This window comes from Lissotriton helveticus, chromosome 4_1 (genome assembly GCF_964261635.1).
Source record: "Lissotriton helveticus chromosome 4_1, aLisHel1.1, whole genome shotgun sequence".
Classification (NCBI taxonomy): Eukaryota; Metazoa; Chordata; class Amphibia; order Caudata; family Salamandridae; genus Lissotriton; species Lissotriton helveticus.
The window spans coordinates 1401795717-1401813915 of record NC_136063.1 but is presented as its reverse complement, the minus strand read 5'-3'; the positions used below and the strand labels follow the sequence as shown (position 1 = coordinate 1401813915).

The 18199-nt window shown below is 43.6% G+C and overlaps 1 protein-coding gene and 1 pseudogene across 3 annotated transcripts in view; both read left to right on the top strand.

The window, feature by feature from the left end:
• Positions 1 to 18199, top strand: part of KIAA0319 (KIAA0319 ortholog) — a 587552-nt gene that overhangs the window by 166513 nt on the left and 402840 nt on the right. The gene's annotated exons all lie outside the window — the stretch shown is intronic.
• LOC144826848 (Golgi integral membrane protein 4-like) lies at positions 2390 to 3523 on the top strand (annotated as a pseudogene).

Here is an 18199-nt window from a genome sequence, read left to right as displayed (position 1 = left end):
GCTGCTCAGTTATTTGCACTGGGTGTGTCGGGTTCTTGGTGAACCTACTAGTCCTATATATACCCACAACCATAAAGGTCCAACGGATGTAATGATATATTGTACCAAGCATTTGTCATACTTAGAAGTTACAGGTGAAAACATTGGCACAGATGGCTGTTTTTTTAACTCATCTACACAAATGACCCCTTCCTGAATTCAGAATTTTGTTCACTTTTTTAAAATGTGTAACTTTCCAGGATCCTTTATTGCTTTCATACCTATTTCTGCCAATAATTGGAAGAAGGTTGAAAGCACAAAATAGCAAAAATAGGCTATGTCCCAGTAAAATGTTAAAACTGTGTAAAAAATGTTGGTTTTCTGACCAAAGTCTGTCAGTCCCTGAAAGCTGGGAAAATCTTGATTTCAGCCCCACAAACCCGTTGTTGATACCATTTGCAGGGACAAATACCGGACTCTTTCATTTGCAGCACTTTTTCCCATTTGAAAAAACAAAAAAACCTTTAGCTATATTTTGGCAAATTTCTGGTCCCCCCCAGGGGAATCCACAAACTCTGGGTACCTTTAGTAGAATCCCCATGATGTTGGAAGAAAAGGACGCACATTTGGCGTGGATACCTTGTGTGGTCAGAAAGTTACAGTGGCCTAAGCGCAAACTACTCCAAATCCCCAAATAGCCCCAAAAAAAAGTGTGTGTGTGGGGGGGGGGGGAGGCCTAGCAGCAAAGGGGTTAAAGACGTCGCTTTTTGTTTGTCTATAGTTCAGCGTACCCTCAGGATAAAAAGAAAATGCAGTCTGAGGCAGTATACAGTGCTCTTCTCATGTAAAGTTCACTCTGTTGTGGTAAAACACTGGAGTTCGAACTTTGCACTGTAGTAATAAATGTCTAAATGAGCATCTATTAGTACAGGTGCTCTAAATAACTTGTATTTGAGTAACATCTATTGTCACTGCAATTATGTTAAAGCAAAGATTATATATAGTTCATCAAAGTTTATATGTTAAGAATTGGTGTCATAGTTCGGAGGTCATAATGGTCTGACACATTAGAAAATAACTTTGTGCACACAAATCTCACAATTTATTTTAAAGACAGGAGTCGATGAGGTTGTATCATTCATTCACAGTGTCGTATATATGGACAAGGTAGGATGTATTGATTTCTGGTTGGCAGTGCTAAATCCATGCACTGTTCGTGCCCTAGTGAAATTGACCCGTTCCATGATGGATTTTTTTTTAACTCGCTTGGCACCTCGTGAGGCAAGCTAACCAATTTCTGCCATGAAGCAGTGTATAATATCATGTCTCCTTAAGGTACTGAAGTTAAGCTACCGGATGAATTTTTGCTGAAGCCATCCTGCTTTTCGTCATATTGTGAAATCTAGTTATCCTTTCCTCGTTTTGTTCTGACTCATTGGTTGATTTAATATGCTTTCAGATTTCCATTTCGTGCTGTATGGGAACTGTTCACTCCACGGTCAGAAACGTTCTCAAAGAACAAAGCAGAGGCATTTGTGTTTTGCTGTTGTGCTGACATCCATGACGTATTCTTCCTTCATGACTATTACAATTGCAGGGAAGATATTTCAAAGTTACACCCCCGCAGTCTTCCAGGATTCATGTCATTAACTAACAATGTAATGCACAGAAGTGATCATAATCATTGGGTTGGGGCAATAACAGCCTACTCAAATATTGAATTACTGCGAGTGGGAGACGCGTGAGCACCTGCGCACATAGAGAGCGACTTAGATTGTGTGTTAACGATGGAAAGCCCTAAAACTGTGTTTATTCCTATTTGTTTGGATGCCACCTGGTTCGGGGCCTCGTGATGTGTATGTTTCCGGTAGCAAGAGGTGTTTTGGTGTCAGAACGGGTGAGAGCGTTTGGCTGCAGACGGTGTTTAAAACCGGCGATTGCCCCACGGGTCTCTGGTCCCTCCGGACGCACTGAGTGCAGCGGTGTGAAAACGGGCCTCCTTCCACGGAAAAAGTGATGCGCTGTCCGTCGAAGGCCACGTGCTTCCTGCAGGAATATTCGCCTGGCAGTCTGTGATCACATCCATCATTTCAAGGGCTAGGAGCATCCTCACAGGCGCAGCGGGAGGGGCTCTGAAGGGCCGGGCGCGCCCAGGAACGTCTCACAGCACGTGCAGTGACGTACACATGGGATGACACAGCTGTCCTGCCAGGGTTGATGCTCGTACGGGACGCTTTGACGTAACAGTGTGGCATTGTGAATTAACACGAACGTCATAATCCGTGAGGCTGAGCAGGGCTTTATAAGTCCGCGCAGGGCTCTTGAGACTGTTAGTCAGACATTAGTGTCAAGATGATAGCAAGAGTCCGAGGGTCCGGCCCTTGCTGACGAGGAACCAAGCTCTCCGGCCATGGGACCCGGGGCCTGCGGATTTCGCAGGCAGAAGAGGATTTTGCAGGCAGGCTTCTGTTTGCTGGCCTTAATGTGCCTGGGCTGCATGATCTACCTGTACAAGCACTTACAGGAGAAAGCGCCCAGCTCCGAGAACCTGCTACTCATGTTCAAGCAGCAGCAGGAGACGCTCTCTGCCCAGCTACAAGTGGTGAATGAGGACCGATCCAGGCTGGAACAGGCCCTTCAGAAGGAGCGTGCGGAGCTCAAGAAGACCAAGGAAGATTTTGTAGAATATAAATTAGAAGCTCAAGAAGCCCTGAGCAAAGAGAAGGAAGACGCCATGAACCCCTCTCAGCAAATGATCCTGAAGAACCAGCTTGAAGAAGGGAAGAAGCAGCTCCTGGACTTACAAGTGCAGTATAACTCTCTAAAGCTGGAAAACTGGCGAGCGTTGGAGAGCCACAACCAGAAATATGCGCATCTTCAGCAGGAGAATGAGAAACACGTGGTGATGCTGCTGGATATAAAATCGAAACTAATGGAAGAAAGTATGGTCGTTCGCAATGGACATGAAGAGGTCCGCTCTAAGCTGCTTAGTGCGCAGGAGCAGCTGAATATGATGCACCAGCTGAATGAAGTTCTTCAGAGGATACCAAGCTTCAAGCTGGTCACAGCCCGGAGGCACCACCCATTGAAATTACAGACCCCAGATAAGAAGCATTCCCAAGCCTTGGAGGCTGAATTGCAGCGTATTCGCGAACAGACTAGCCTACAAGCGAATACTCCGGAGACGCCAAAAGACTCTGGGAAGAAAACCCCAGAAAGTGAATCTCTCATAAAATTGTTGGTACCCCGTACAGGGTCTCTTGAAGTTATGACTGGCCTACAAGCAAATACTATGGAGACGCCGACAGACTCTGGGAAGAAAACCCCAGAAAGTGCTGCCCAGACCGAAGATTCTCTCCGAAAATTGTTGGTACCCCGGACAGGGTCTCTTGAAGTTCTGCCACAGCCAGCCTTGCCTCTGTGGCTAGCGAAGGATAGAGATGGCCGTGCCGTGCGTTTCTAGGGGACGGTGAATGGCATCCAGCCAGGAGACGAGCTGCTGAAAGAAATATACTTCACCATCAGAAACAGTGCCATCTACTAAGATGAATTTGCGAACATGAATATTGGATATGGCATTCTGACCTGGATGGTGGACAAGAATGCAATGCCTTTCCGCACTGTTGGCGAGTACACAGGAAATCTGACCCTTGATGCTGATCAGATTCAGTGGTACACGGTGAGCCAGCGAACAATCTTTGAAAGCCCTATACTCCAGTGTGTGTGAAAGAGAGAGGGACTGTGCAAGCTCTCAATCAAAGGGGCCAAATTAGGAATGTAACGAATATTGGATTCCACTCCATTCTTGTAAGCCGGGTACTGAAAGGAATATTACTCTCTCCCTTGCTGAAGACAGTAGTGGAAAATCTCCTATTCCTGGCCAATCAGGAGAGACTAATGGAAGCTAGGCTATTCTTCTCCATTCAAAGAGAATCCACTTGCTCTCAGCCAGCAGAGAGTAGTGGAAACTACTCTCCCTCTCTTAGTGGAGCACAATGGAAGCCATGCCATCCACTTCGTCCCGAGAGAGAGTATTGGGTGCTCTTTTATTCTCCCCTTTCTGGCAGAGAGTAATGGAAGTTAGTGCAAACTTTTCGGCGTTGAACAGAGCTGTGGAGCCTCCTCACTCAAGCCAAGACAGGCTAATGAAAGCCAACCACCGCTCCACCCAGAAGAGAACAGCAGCAGCCATGTCTTCCTCTCCACCCAGCCATTATACACTCTCCCTTTCTCACCATGGCAGTGCCAAGACCCTACAAATATCCTTTGACCCTGAGAGGCACCTGTAATACCCTTTAATTTCAAGGGAAACAACAGTATGATCAGACTCATCCCTTTAGAAGCTCTGGCCTGTTAGCACATCTAGCTATTTCCTCATTGCCATAACCTGATATGGGCTACATAAGGAAGACCTCTTTACATTTAGGGACTAATGGTGCATCATTGGTTGTTAACCACTTGCAGGGAGGGATTCTAAAACGAGGCTCAAGGTCAATTTTCACAGGAACCTCACTGTTTCAGGTTCTAGTCCATAGAGGGTCCTGCAGACTTTTTCCCACTACCTTTTTTAAATTAGTTTAGCCCTTTTTTGAGAAAGGTCCCTCTGCTACCCTTTGTTTTACATTTCATTTTTTGTCATGATGTCTCTCAGAACAGTGGTACCCTACACCTTTGCTATAGTTCTTAAATACTATTTCTTTGTTACTTACCCTCATGATGGCTACTCCTTTCAATGTTCATAGAGGGCCGCTGGACTGATGATCATCTCTAACTCTGAGGGACGTGGTCCATCAGCATGATGAAGGTAATGCTCTCCGCCACTCTGTCAAAGAGAGTACGGTCTTTCAAATGCTAAATCAGCCCTCAGTGAAGAATAATTATACATGAACTTAGTTTGTGGAATCCCACACATCCATTTGTCCTGATATAGATTGTAATAAAATATCAGAAATACTCAAATATTCTAAAAAATAAAGATAATGAAACAACAAAATCAGTTTATAAATATTGATTTGTATGTTTTCATAACACATGCAACCTTTGGTACTCCATATTCCACTGAGTTACTTTAGAGCACTACTGGGAAGGATGTAGTTCCCCTCTGGAATTGGCAAAACCAAGAAGGACACTTCTTCATTTAATACCATGTGAGGGATTTTAAGAGGACATCTAAGTGTGGTATTTACAAGGTAGAATGCATGTTGTGTGCTCATACCATTCACCTCTCCTCCACATGAGACACAAAATAAACTATAAAACACCTGTAGTTTACCTTTGATATAAACTCACCTTCTAGAGTACATTGACAGATTTGCTGGCATCATGGTAGGTATATGTTTTTTTGTGCATTAGTGCTATGCAAATGTCCATTCACTTAATGACCTTACAGTACCAGATACAAGTACACAAATAGGGAAAGTCCGTGGGAGATTCATCCATCTCTGCCATTGCAGAATATTGCCAGAGAAATTGGACAGAGACTTTTCATCAGACAATAAGAACACTCTACCAAGCAGAGCCCCAGACATTGGAGTCCAGATCTACCCAGTTAGAACTAGGCCGCCCTTTGGACAAGTGGGTAACCATTGTGCAACAGGACATGGACTAGTAGTAATGAGGACGGGATGCCTCAGAAATCTAGATGTACCGTAAAAATCTGCTTGTCCCTTTTGGCCCATGCAGTGAGGTGGCACATTATTCCAGCATTCTCAGGGGTCTGATAACCTCTTTGAATTTGTCAGGTCTAATATTAAACCATAGTTTTTATTATAGCAAGATCTAATTTAGCCAACTTTCACCATGGGCGAACTGGCCACCCGGGCAAGCGGGCATCCCCCCAGGAGACTGGAGCCCCAGGAGGCCGACTTGACACTGATTTCGGCCTCCAGGAGTGATGGTGCCCGTTATGCGATCCGAGTGTCAACTTGAAAGAGTTGCTCTGGTTCTAGCACACATTAGCACGTCTGCACATGGGGGCTGAATTTATCATTTTTGCCAGTGCTGTTTTAATTTCCTAGTCCGGCCCTGCCTTTTACCAAATCTATACATAGGGGTGGTAAGCAGATGGGAAGATATACAGGTAGATTCATCAAGGGAAATTGCGCTCGCAAAGGGCCAGATTCTCAGAATCTGGCCCTTTGCGAGCGCAATTTTTGCATTTGGGATTCATCATCCCAAATGCAAAAATCGCTAATAGCGAAATCGCATATTTGCGAGGATTTGCATTTAAGGAATCTCTATTTGAGATTCCTTAAATGTAATTCATTAACCATTTTTTCTTTGCTAATTCGCTATTACTGGCCGCTATTTACCACGAATTGTAACTTCGTGGTAAATAGCGAAAACTTAGAAAAATGCACTTCAGTGCATTTTTCTAAGTTGCATGTTGCGCACACACATGTGTACATTTTCATTTCAGGGGTGCTACAGGGTGTCCCTTGGACACCCCTGCACCCTTGAAATCGCATCCTTATTTGCGATTAGCAAATTGCTAATCGCAAATAAGGAATAACTCCCCATTCATTCTTATGGGCCATAGGAATGAATGGGGAGTTATTCCTTATTTGCGATTAGCAATTTGCTAATCGCAAATAAGGAAGATGTAGGAATCGCAATATTTTTTGCAATTCCTACATGAATCCCGTTTTGCAAGTCCTTTACAGACTCGCAAAACGGGACTTTGATGAATCTAGCTGATAGTTCCAGGGCTGAAATGCCCTATGAGTGTGTGCGCACCCAAACACCTACATACTTGCGAGTACTCCGCTTCATTGTCTTCTCACACAAGAGTAAAACTTTTTTTCAGGGTAAGAAAAAGGGTGGATGTAAACGAAAAATTATTTCTCTATGGGGTGAGGGAGGAATATTTTCCCCTTGGAGAGTAACAAAGTTTAAACAAGTGAATTTGCAATTGTTGAGAAGGTTTTCAAATGAGCGAGCAAATGCCTGTATGTTTGCTCATGCGAAAAATAGGCTTCACAAGATTTTTCTAGGAGGGTGGTTTCCAGGCCTACGTCTGTAAACGCTTGTAAATTCTTGCTGTTCATCTGCACCATTGTACAGTTATTTTCCTGCGGGTGAACATTTGTGACTTGCTTTAACTATGAATTATCCCCATAATTTATTTGCATATTACTCATAATATTAGCCATAAAGGTTATAGTTGAAGTTTCACACTAGTTTAGCAAAACTTTTATTGGATTGTAATTTTTTCAACTAAAAAAACCTCGAGAGACAAGAAAACTTTTTTCTGCAATTCAAGTCACATTTTCCAGCCTCAAAATGTATACAAAAGAGGCTGCTCTCTACTCTCTCTATTCTTCTTCTCTATACCTCTCTCTCCACGCCACCGGGGGAACAAAGACAATTGGACAATTCAGCAGGGAGGAAGGGGGTTTGCCAAGAGGAACTGAAGAACTGAAGGAACAGTGAGAACAAAGTGGACAAATGGCGGCAAATCACTACCTAACGGTCCCCCTCCCCCCCCCCCCCCCCGAGGGCCCTCTTCCCTCTTCCTTGTCTCAGTTATCTCCCAGGTATATCCTGTATATCCTTTGTACCATGTAAATATAATTTTCAATAAAATTTTACTGAGAAAAAAAAAAAAAAAAAAAGAGGCTGCCTTCTGCCAGACAGAGAATTTCAGAGAGCTGTTTTAAACGGGCATCTCCTGCTGAGCCATACACATTCGGAAGGCTGTATTTTCAAATACATGTCATCAGAAGTTCACATGTTTCATCTTGGTTGGAAGATGGGCCCATTTTGGCTAACAAATGTGTTTTGGGGCCCAAGTAAGGTTTATGGCGCAAGCACAGTGAATTAAGCATAAGCTGATTCTGGACGCGGAACCAGTGTAATGATCACAGGGCTATTCGTACGTTATCTCTATACCTGTCTTTTATCAGGAGCCTGTTGTAATTGAGAAGCATGATTTCTTAGGAAGGCCTCGGTATTTCACGAATAGTAGAAGTAATAGATTAACGGCCCTTTTAATGGTCCGTCTCCATTAATATATGTTGTGGTTTTGATGCACAGAATTCCGGGCTGTTCTCTGAAAAAAAAGCCGGATCATTACAGTGCATTTTAAGTGCTTTTATATAGCAAGCAGCTGCCATTAGTGGGGCCTCTAAAGTACTGTTACCCTGCCCATCATAGAGGACCGTGCATGTGCGTGACTGATATGTTGTGTGATGTGTTTGTAGGCCAGAGTTGTGTTGGAGTGGCATCCTTGTGGTGTAAGCCACGGAGATTTCTTGGACAGAGGTGCTGAATTGACTACTTAAACACAAGGCATACAGCGAAGGGTAATTTATGGGATAGTGGTGGTGCTTAAGTGCGTGATTGATACCCGTGTGTGCAGCTGCCCTGTTTTAAAAGTACTCGGGTGCTCCGATCATGGGACACCTGTGAGCTGGCATTGGTCGAGTTATGATATGTTCTGGAATCAGGGTGCACTTACAAATGTCCACAGAAGTTATTACTCCTCCAATGCGCTTGACTATTCACAGACCCATATACAAAATTCCACAACCTGGCACCTTGTTCAGAAAGAAATTGCAGCATCATATTTCTGCGATGCAATATTTGACCGACAACAGGAGCAGGAGTTTGTCATGATGAACCTTTCTTATATGTCGTGATCAGAGAAAATAACAACTAAATCTCAATTTTAAAATAAAGCCAAGGTGAGCAGACCAGATTGTTACCAACATGATCACTCCTCCTTATTAAGGGCAAGACAGGCTAAGTGAAGTTCAGATTGGAAAAGCGCCTCACACCTTGAAGCACCCCATAGGATCCATGGACACGGACCAGAAATCCCTTACAGAATATCATAGTATAGCATTGCATGACCTGACATGCTTTGCCTTAACACGCAAGTTAAGAGTCGTCTCTAGAGCTTTCTAGGTGTAGCTTATAATAGAGCTAATATCATCTATGTGCTCACTCAGTTATGAGTTTGAGGTGAACATTTCTCTTTCCCAGAAGGCAGTGCTCAAAAGGGGGAAGTCATAGCAAGCCAAGCTCACGTCCTGTGATGCAGGTTTGAGTTCATTAGCCATCTGCACAAAATAGCTTCCTTACTGTGCATGATTTCCCTTGACGCGTCTATGACTAATTTTACATGCCCACTCATTCATTTACACAAACAGCACCACATGCCCTTCCAAGACTAATTAGGCATTTGTCCACGTGCATTCTCTAAATAAAGTCAATAAAACCTTGGTAAGATATTCAGATTCATTAAACCACCAAGGAGACAGGAGCATTACAGAGTCATTTTGTATTGTTTAATAAATTCCTAAAAACATTTCATTTCACTAAGGGTGAAGGGTCAGATCTAGAACATATGTAGTATATCAGTAAAGGCTATGGTCTCTGATGCCCTGGGTGAGGGCCCGTCCCATTGGATAGAGATCTCCACCAGGCAGGCAGTGCTCTCCAAAGCCCTCATTGCAGTTGTCAGTGTGCAGTGAAGGCTGTGAACTTTGCAGATCAGGTGACATCTTTTGCCCATCGGCAGAGTGCTTTATTGTACTGAAACAAATCTCTGGAGTGGAGATCCGTTGATAGTGGCCTTGATGCATGGGGACTATTTCCCTGCCTTTCAGGGCCATTACTTGGTTTCCCCCAGAAAGGACTTCCTGGATTGGATGTATGTCAATGCATCGTATACCAATACCACGCGCGCCATTACAACGCGGTTATTACTACACGATGTCAATGACGACATGCTATGACATCGCAAACGTTTACCACGACTATGCTTTTACCACACATGCCATTACAACGCAAAGGCATGCGTGGCAAAGCTATACTGGTGGTGAAAGTTTTCAAGGTAAGTGACACTACTCTACCCCAGCACAACTACTCCGTACAATAACACTACACTACCCTGCACGACCCCCCCAACACTACCCTAAAACACTACACTACACAAACACCACTACACTACCCTAAAACACTACACTACACAAACACTACCATAAACCCTAAACACTACACTACACAAACACTACAACATTACCATTAACCCTAAAACACTACACAACACAAACACTACCACAGTACCTTAAACCGTAAAATTCTACACTACACAAACACTACAACACTACCCTAAACCCTAAAACACTAAACTACACAAACACTACAACACTACCCTAAAACCTAAAACACTAAACAAACACTACAACACTACCCTAAAACCTAAAACACTACACTACACAAACACTATAACGCCACCCTAAAACACTACACTACAGAAACACCGCAACACTACCCTAAACCCTAACACACTACACAAACACTACAACACTACCCTAAATCCTAAATCACTACACTACACAAACACTACCACACTACCTTAAACCCTAAAATTCTAAACTACACAAACACTACACAACTCTAAACCCTAAAACACTACACAACACAAACACTACCACACTACCTTAAACCCTAAAATTCTACACTACAAAAACACTACAACACCACCCTAAAACACTAAACTACACAAACGCAACAACACTACCCTAAACCCTAACACACTACACAAACACTACAACACTACCCTAAACCCTAAAACACTACACTACACTACACAAACACTACCCTAAACCCTAAAACACTACACTACACAAACACTACAACACTACCCTAAACCAGAACATAAACACAACAACACTACCCTAAACCCTAAAACACTACACTACACAAACACTACCACACTACCCTAAACCCTAAAACAATACACAAACACTACAACACTACCCTAAACCCTAAAACACTACACTACACAAACACTAAAACACTACCCTAAACCCTAAAATACTACACTACACAAAGACTGCAACACTACCCAAAAACACTACACCAACACTACACTACCCTAAACCCTAAAACACTACACAACACAAACACTACAACACTACCCTAAACCCTAAAACACTACACAACACAAACACTACAACACTACCCTAAAGCCTAAAACACCACACAAACACTACAGCACTACCCTAAACTGTAAAACTCTACACAAACACTACAACACTACCCTAAATCCTAAAACACTACACTACACAAACACTACAACACTACCCTAAACCGTAAAACACTACACAAACACTACAACACTACCCTAAACCCCAAAACACTATACCAACACTACACTACACTACCCTAAACCCTAATACACTACACTACACAAACACTACCCCAAACACTAAAACACTACACTACACTACACAAACACTACAGCACTACCCTAAACCCTAAAACACTACACTTCACAAACACTACAACACTACCCTAAACCCTAAACCACTACACACACACTACAACACTACCCTAAAACACTACACTACACAAACACTACAACACTACCCTAAACCCTAAAACACTACACTACACAAACATTACAACACTACCCTAAACCCTAAATCACTACACAAATACTACAACACTACCCTAAACCATAAAACACTACACTACAACACTACCCTAAACCCTAAAACACTACACTACACAAACACTACAACACTACCCTAAACCCTAAAACACTACCCCCAGCACAACCCTGCCCCTTCACCCAGTCCGGACCCTACACTGAAACACTACCCTGCACGACCCCCCAACACTACCCTAAAACCTAAAACACTACACTACACAACACTACACAAACATTACAACACTACAAAAAAGTAACCCCCACCCCAATCGCAATCCCATTTACCTCACCCTCCTCGTGGTTCCTCTCTCCCCAACTGTGTCATCCCTGTGCAACGGCTCGGTGTCCTCCATTTCCTGCCTCCTTACGTCGTTGTGAGGAAACAGCCTGTTTCCTCACAACGACGTGGATAGCCATTACAGCGCATGTGTTGTGAAAGTGTATGCGATGTAACGGTATGCATAGTAATGGCTACGCGTTGTTACATTGCATGCGTTGTAATGCATGTGGTGTAATGGTACTGCATGGGAAAATCCACGTAGTAATTGCTGTTTCCTTCCTAGATTTGTATAGCAGTCCTGGACACTGAAACCTAGTGATGGTCATCCTGACCTAAATAGGCAGATGCAGGTGAGTGTCCACTGGTGCAAACATTTCTCTTCCTAGACCTCTACATGCTGCAGGAATACTGCTGGTTGGATGTGGTCGGAAGAACCACCAACGTATGCCATTTCTCTCAAGCTATCAAAACTGTCTAAATGCTCCATGACTCTTGGGGCATAAAAACTTGTCATCTGTGAAGTGCAAACTGTGACACCTCTAACATAAACATGGTAAAAATGAAGAGGTGTTTGTTAGGGGCTTAACTCAAAAATTGCAGGACAAACAGAGCAGACTTTTCCAACACGCCAAGAAAATATGTAGAACCGCAATGTCGATTGGCCACAATGTCGAAAGCAGTGTAAGTGGCTTTGAGAACATTTTGACCCTCAATAATATTGCTGGCCTGACACTTACTTCTTCCTTTAGTCGTTTAATAGCCTCTTAGTTTTTTGCTGTGGTGTTTGGGGTAGGGGACCTGTAAAAACTAAACAGGGCCAGTAGACACCTGTTTGCTGTTTTCTTGCTTTTGCCTTCATGGCCTGTGTGTCCAGGGATAGCTAGGGAATTTCTAGGGTTAGCAAATGGCATGGTAGTGATAGCAGCTGCTATCCCTAATTATTACTGTTAAACATGGAGTTCTCTGCAGTCATCCCAAAATGTTTTGGCTTTGGCTTGCTGTTGTCCAAAACCGTTTTTGTTGGCCTTTAGGACTCTATACACTTTACCACTCCTACCCAGTAACAAGGTTCCTGTGCTTTCTCCTTTAAACATAGTGAAACTGGCTTATACCCAATTGGCCCATTTCATTTACTTGTTAGTCCTAGTAAAGTGGTACTACGTAATCTCAGGGCATGTCAATTAAATGCTACTAGCGGGCCTGCAGCACTGATTGTGCTGCCCACTTAAGTAACACTTTAAACATATCTCATGCCTGCCATTGCAGCCTATGCATGCCATTTTGACCTGGCAAAATAAACCTCTTGCCAGGTCTAATTCTTCCTTTTTAATACATTTGTCACCCCTAGGGTAGACCCTTAACAGACCACCGAGCAGGGTACTTTGTATGTAAAAAGTGGGACATGTACTTTTACATTTTACATGTCCTTGTAGTGGGAAACTCATTAATATTTCACTATTGGAAGGCCTACCTCTCTAATGGCATAATATTGGGTTACCTTATCACATTTAATAAGGGATAACTTTCAATTGGGAGCAGGTAGGGAAGTCCTGTATTGTAATTTTAAATCCTCTTTAATGGTAAAGTTGTATTTTAAGTCTCAGTTCTGAAAATGCCACTAATAGAAAGATCGCATTTTCTTGACATAACCATTTGGTGCTTGCAGCCTCTACCTGGGTCACATGGCTAGGTATAACTGGCAGTTGGTCTTTGTGTAGTGCTCCCAGACAGTAAAACAAAGGGGGAGTAGTGGCTGGCAGGATGGTCAATCTCTTGTCAGGATGAGGGGGAGGATCTGTCACCTACAACATTTGCACATCATAAAGGCTCTACCTCAGCACACTCACAAAGAATTTCACACTAGTCTTTTGTGCCTCCTGACAAGCTGCATCCAGGGTAGAGAGGCAGGACTTTCTAGACACCGATGTAGGAGGAGTACTCAGAAGCTTCTCCCACATTAAAGTGGGCACCAAGTATAAAGAGTGGTCCCTCAGATACAAAAAATCAGTACACCCCGGGAGCTGTAGAAGACTCTGAAGGACTGCTGTGCTGTTGTAAGGATGACTGCCCTGTTACTGTGCTGTCCTGCTGCCTGAGCGAGAAGGACGGGACCTGCATTTTGAACCTTGGACCACCAGAGTGACTCCAAGGGCTAGCTGACTGGCCTCCTGAGCAAAGCCTCCCGGACAGAAAAGGCTATAACCCTTTTGACCCCTGCCCCTGGACTCAACCTGTTGTGAATACTAATGCCCCAAGTTGTGCCCCCCCCAGTCCTGGACCCTTGGAAGTAGGGCCAAAGGTGCTCTGCCAGCCAAGCTGTGGTCCCTACCAGAACTAATGCAGTATGGCGCAACCCCAATGCAAGACCACATTGCAGACCTCACAGCTCATCGGAATCGCCGCTGCACTACGCATCCTGATTGTGAACCTCGCCGCTCCTCATAGGAACCAACACGGCGCGATTCAGCCTCTATGCATGTCCTCATCGCAGCCCTTGAAGCTTATTGAACCGCCGCTGTGCAACGCATCATCGATTTGGACGCCGCATCACTCCTCGGGACTGGCGTTGCGCAGCACAAGGATCCAAAACCAGGATTTTATGTTTTCTTTTTCCCAAGAACTAACTTGGTCCCTGTATCTGGTCCGCACTCCATCACAGTCGCCCTGAATTTGTGACTTTACCTCAGCCCTGCGCGATCAGATAACCTCAGTTGGTGCTTTGTGCTTTTAAGCACTATTTGTCCCTAAATGTTTAAAAGCTCATATCTCCAGTTGGTTTGAGATTTTTCTTGTGTTATGTTTTCATTTTATTATTGTTTTTGTGCTGCATTAATAGTTTACACGTTACTTCTAAGTTAAGCTTGACTACTTTGGTGCCAAGCTACCAAAGGGTTAAGTGCAGGTTAAATCAGTGAATTGAGTGGCTCACCCTGATGTGGATTGTGGCTCTTGATTGAGAAGGGCTCACACTTTACACAACTATCAATCTAATTGCTCACAATCACTAATTGATTTCCATGACTTATAATAGATTTTCTAGCATAAAACTATCTTAGCTTGATGTGAATCACAATTGTTTTTGGACCAATTCTTAGGTATTTCCTAAATGGCCAACAAGTCATGAATCTCTGCCCTAAAAGTCTATCTGAACAGAGTGTGAATGTACATTTTAGGTAGACAGAGGGCCATGCAGTCCCTAGTACTAACAGGCGCTCTTTAGGATCGGAGGCAAGAGTTCACGGTTATTCCTTTTGTCACCCAGTTTGGCCAAAATCTTCTGGTCTTTGTAGGTGCATAATTGCGGTATTCCACTTGAATTAAAGTGCATTATGTTGGCTTTCTTGGCTGTTCATAATCCTACATTTGTTTTTCTGTATTTTTCTGTATATCTGGCAGTATTTTTCTAATTATTTGCACCTCAACGGCACAGCTTTTCACAATATTTGCAATTTCTTTCTTAAGGTTACTTTGCTTTGGGCATGATCATGATTGTTTTATAGGGTATTGGAGGGAGAACAAAATGAGGAATGTTTACCTGAGATCAAGCAAGGCAAGCATCATTACAAAAGCCAGGTTTTACAGCAAGAACCATGATGGGAAGTTAATGCAAGTCTTTAGTGCTGGGCTGTGGAACTCAGTGTGTCCTGACTTTGGGAAGATTCCAAGCCTTCTGGGTGTGCTAAAAACCCTGTAAATATTGTCATTCAAAGAGGATGTGCATGCTTTTAATAGACTCTGGGATTCCTCCTTCATATTCCACCCCCATCGCAGGGCACCAAGCAGTGCAGTTTGGCCAACGCTGAACCCCATATCTGAAAATACCATTAGGCGATTCCCAGGCCGGTTCAGAGCTAAAGCCAGGGATTGTGGTAAAGTTATTGAGGACATATCCGTCATTCTTTAACATGGCTATGAAGGAGCTCTTTTCACAATAAAATGTTTAATTCTTTTTTTTTTAATAAATAAGGTTTGCATTAGGTTCCTGTGGCCCAGTAGCATGGCTTTTCTTCATTTGTCTTTTAGAAGCTCTGAGATACCTACCTTAACGTTAATGTTTAAAATTCATAGTTTTTGTACCATGAATACTCTGTATATTCTTCCATGCACTTCAACCCTGGTACATATTGCTGATGTGTTTGTTGTGGTATCTACTGCAGCAGATGATAAGATAAATGGTGCAGCTCAGTGCGTGTGGGATTTCCTGGCTGCAACTCCTGCTGTTCGAGTATAAAGGACGACGTGGGACACTTTACAAACTGCTGACGTTTGCTGCCTTGTGTGCACTTTGATAGGGGGAGAGTTTTTTAAGAACTTCTAACACCGAGGGACTGCGAGGTCCAGCAGGCTCTCTGACACCCAGCTGCTGCCTCTTCCCTCGGTGTTCCCGCCCACCGCCCGTAGCGATATAATCTCGCTCCTAATCACGCGACGCGGGACTCAGCCCGGGGCTAACCCCGGGCAAAGGGCGGGCCGTCTGAGGCCGCCGTCCGAGGTTGACAGAGGTTGGGTTGGGACACCACTCTTTCAATTGTGTTTTGGATTATTTTGTTTCCTTATATTGTTACATCTAGAGTCAGTTGTAATTCCCTTATAGTTATACACGTAGGTTCTTGGAGTTATCACCCCTTTTTAGGGCTGACTAGCCTATAATAAAAAAATAAATAAACATTAACACAAATAATGACCCTACGATCTGGTAAAGAAAGGCTGGTACAGGTCTCAACATCGAATGGGGTTTTTAAAGGAACTATTGATCATTTTTTTAAACGAACCACTTGTATATTGGAGAAAGAAATAGCCCTTGCTGAAAAACGTTTATCTATTGACTTGGTCACTGGGAAGCGGTCTTCGCTAGGGAAAATAGGCCAGGTAGTTTCCCCAGTCCCATTAACTCAACTGGACCATAGCGATAATAACGGTGCGAACCCGGAAATGGAGCTAGTAGACCAGGAGTTGGAAGTGGCTGTTACTGCATTAGATTCATCACTAAGTAATTCCCTTTACAACAATTTAGTGAATATTGAGACCGATGACTTCAATGACTTCGAAACTTCTGGTCCTGTATTGAGCCTCGAGCCCAAAAACCCATCCATAGATAAATCCTCCAAACAAATATCTAGTAAAAGGAAACGGGAAGAGATAACTCAGAGGGGGGCATTGCGAAGGTCTCTAAAACTAAGTATACTACAACACCTACGAAAGACACTGTAGTTCTTCCGATCAATTCCTCTGTGAACACCATAAACCACCCCCTGATAAATAATGGTGAAGATGCTCTCCTGGGTAAGATAGAATTATTGGTCAAATCCCTACTGTTGCCATTATTAGAACGGACGAGGCTGTTAAACGATAAAATGGACCAGATGGAGGCTTTAGTAAGAGACAATATGGCTACCTTGAAAAAGATATCCAATTCTCCTGACCAAGCAGGGGTTGCCCCACCCGGAAGCCAGAAACAGCCCAAAAATATTAGTGGTAGGATAGGGCAATTGGCCATACCAGCACCATTAACATCTAAAGATCTACAGCAGAAGGCAGGGTATCAGCCGAGTTGAGAATAAACTGGTCCAGGACAAACCCCTCAAAGAGGGTGCAGCTACTAAACCCCAACCTGCCCCTAGTAGGTTATCTAAAATTACCCGTCCATTGGAACATGATAACTTGATCAGGAAGAATGTTCATCCCAAACTACAATGTGTTAATTTGCCTCCAGAATCAGTCCCATATACTATTATCCTAACGGGAGTGGTTCCAATGGAGGAGGGGAAAGTGGAATCACATCGGGATCTATATAACAAAGTCAACTTCTGGCTTAACAAGAATCGAACACTTCCACCAATGTCCAATACAGAGATCCTTAACGTTAGGACAGTAGACTGGGTGGGGCATTGCCAAAAAGATCTAGAGGGGGATTGCATAATTGTTAGTTTTAGGGAGCCCTGGGTGGTGGATTTTATTCGTAGGAAGCCAAGATATGGAAAAGTGGGAGATGTCCAAACACTATCTTTACACTATTTTTATCCCAAACAAGGTAGATCTAGTGACCCCCCTTTTCAAACACCATCTTACCACAACAGTAGACCCAGAGGAAGATATCCCCCCGATCTGGCTACATATCCATTGTTCTTTCCCCATCTTTCGAATCGGTTCGCACCACTTAGTGGCTTGGAAGGGGTTGACTGACTCGTTAGGGGGTCAACCGCCAACATCAGTGAGTTTAAAATAGCCTGTAGAGTAGAGGCTTCTAACTCCCCTCATATAACGAGGGAGGATAGTAGCAACCAAAAATTGTGTACCTCAGAGGAGGTACTGGAGGGGGGATCAATAGGAGCCGACCCCATAGGTAGTAACTTGGTAGAAGGATTCGATAGTGGGTTGTTGGTAGTTGAGGGAAGGAGAGGGTGTATATCCAAAAAGGAGCAAACTCTAAAGATAGTCTCCTGGAACATTGCGGGGTTGAAGGGGAAACTTGATAGTGCAGATTGGGGGGAATTTAT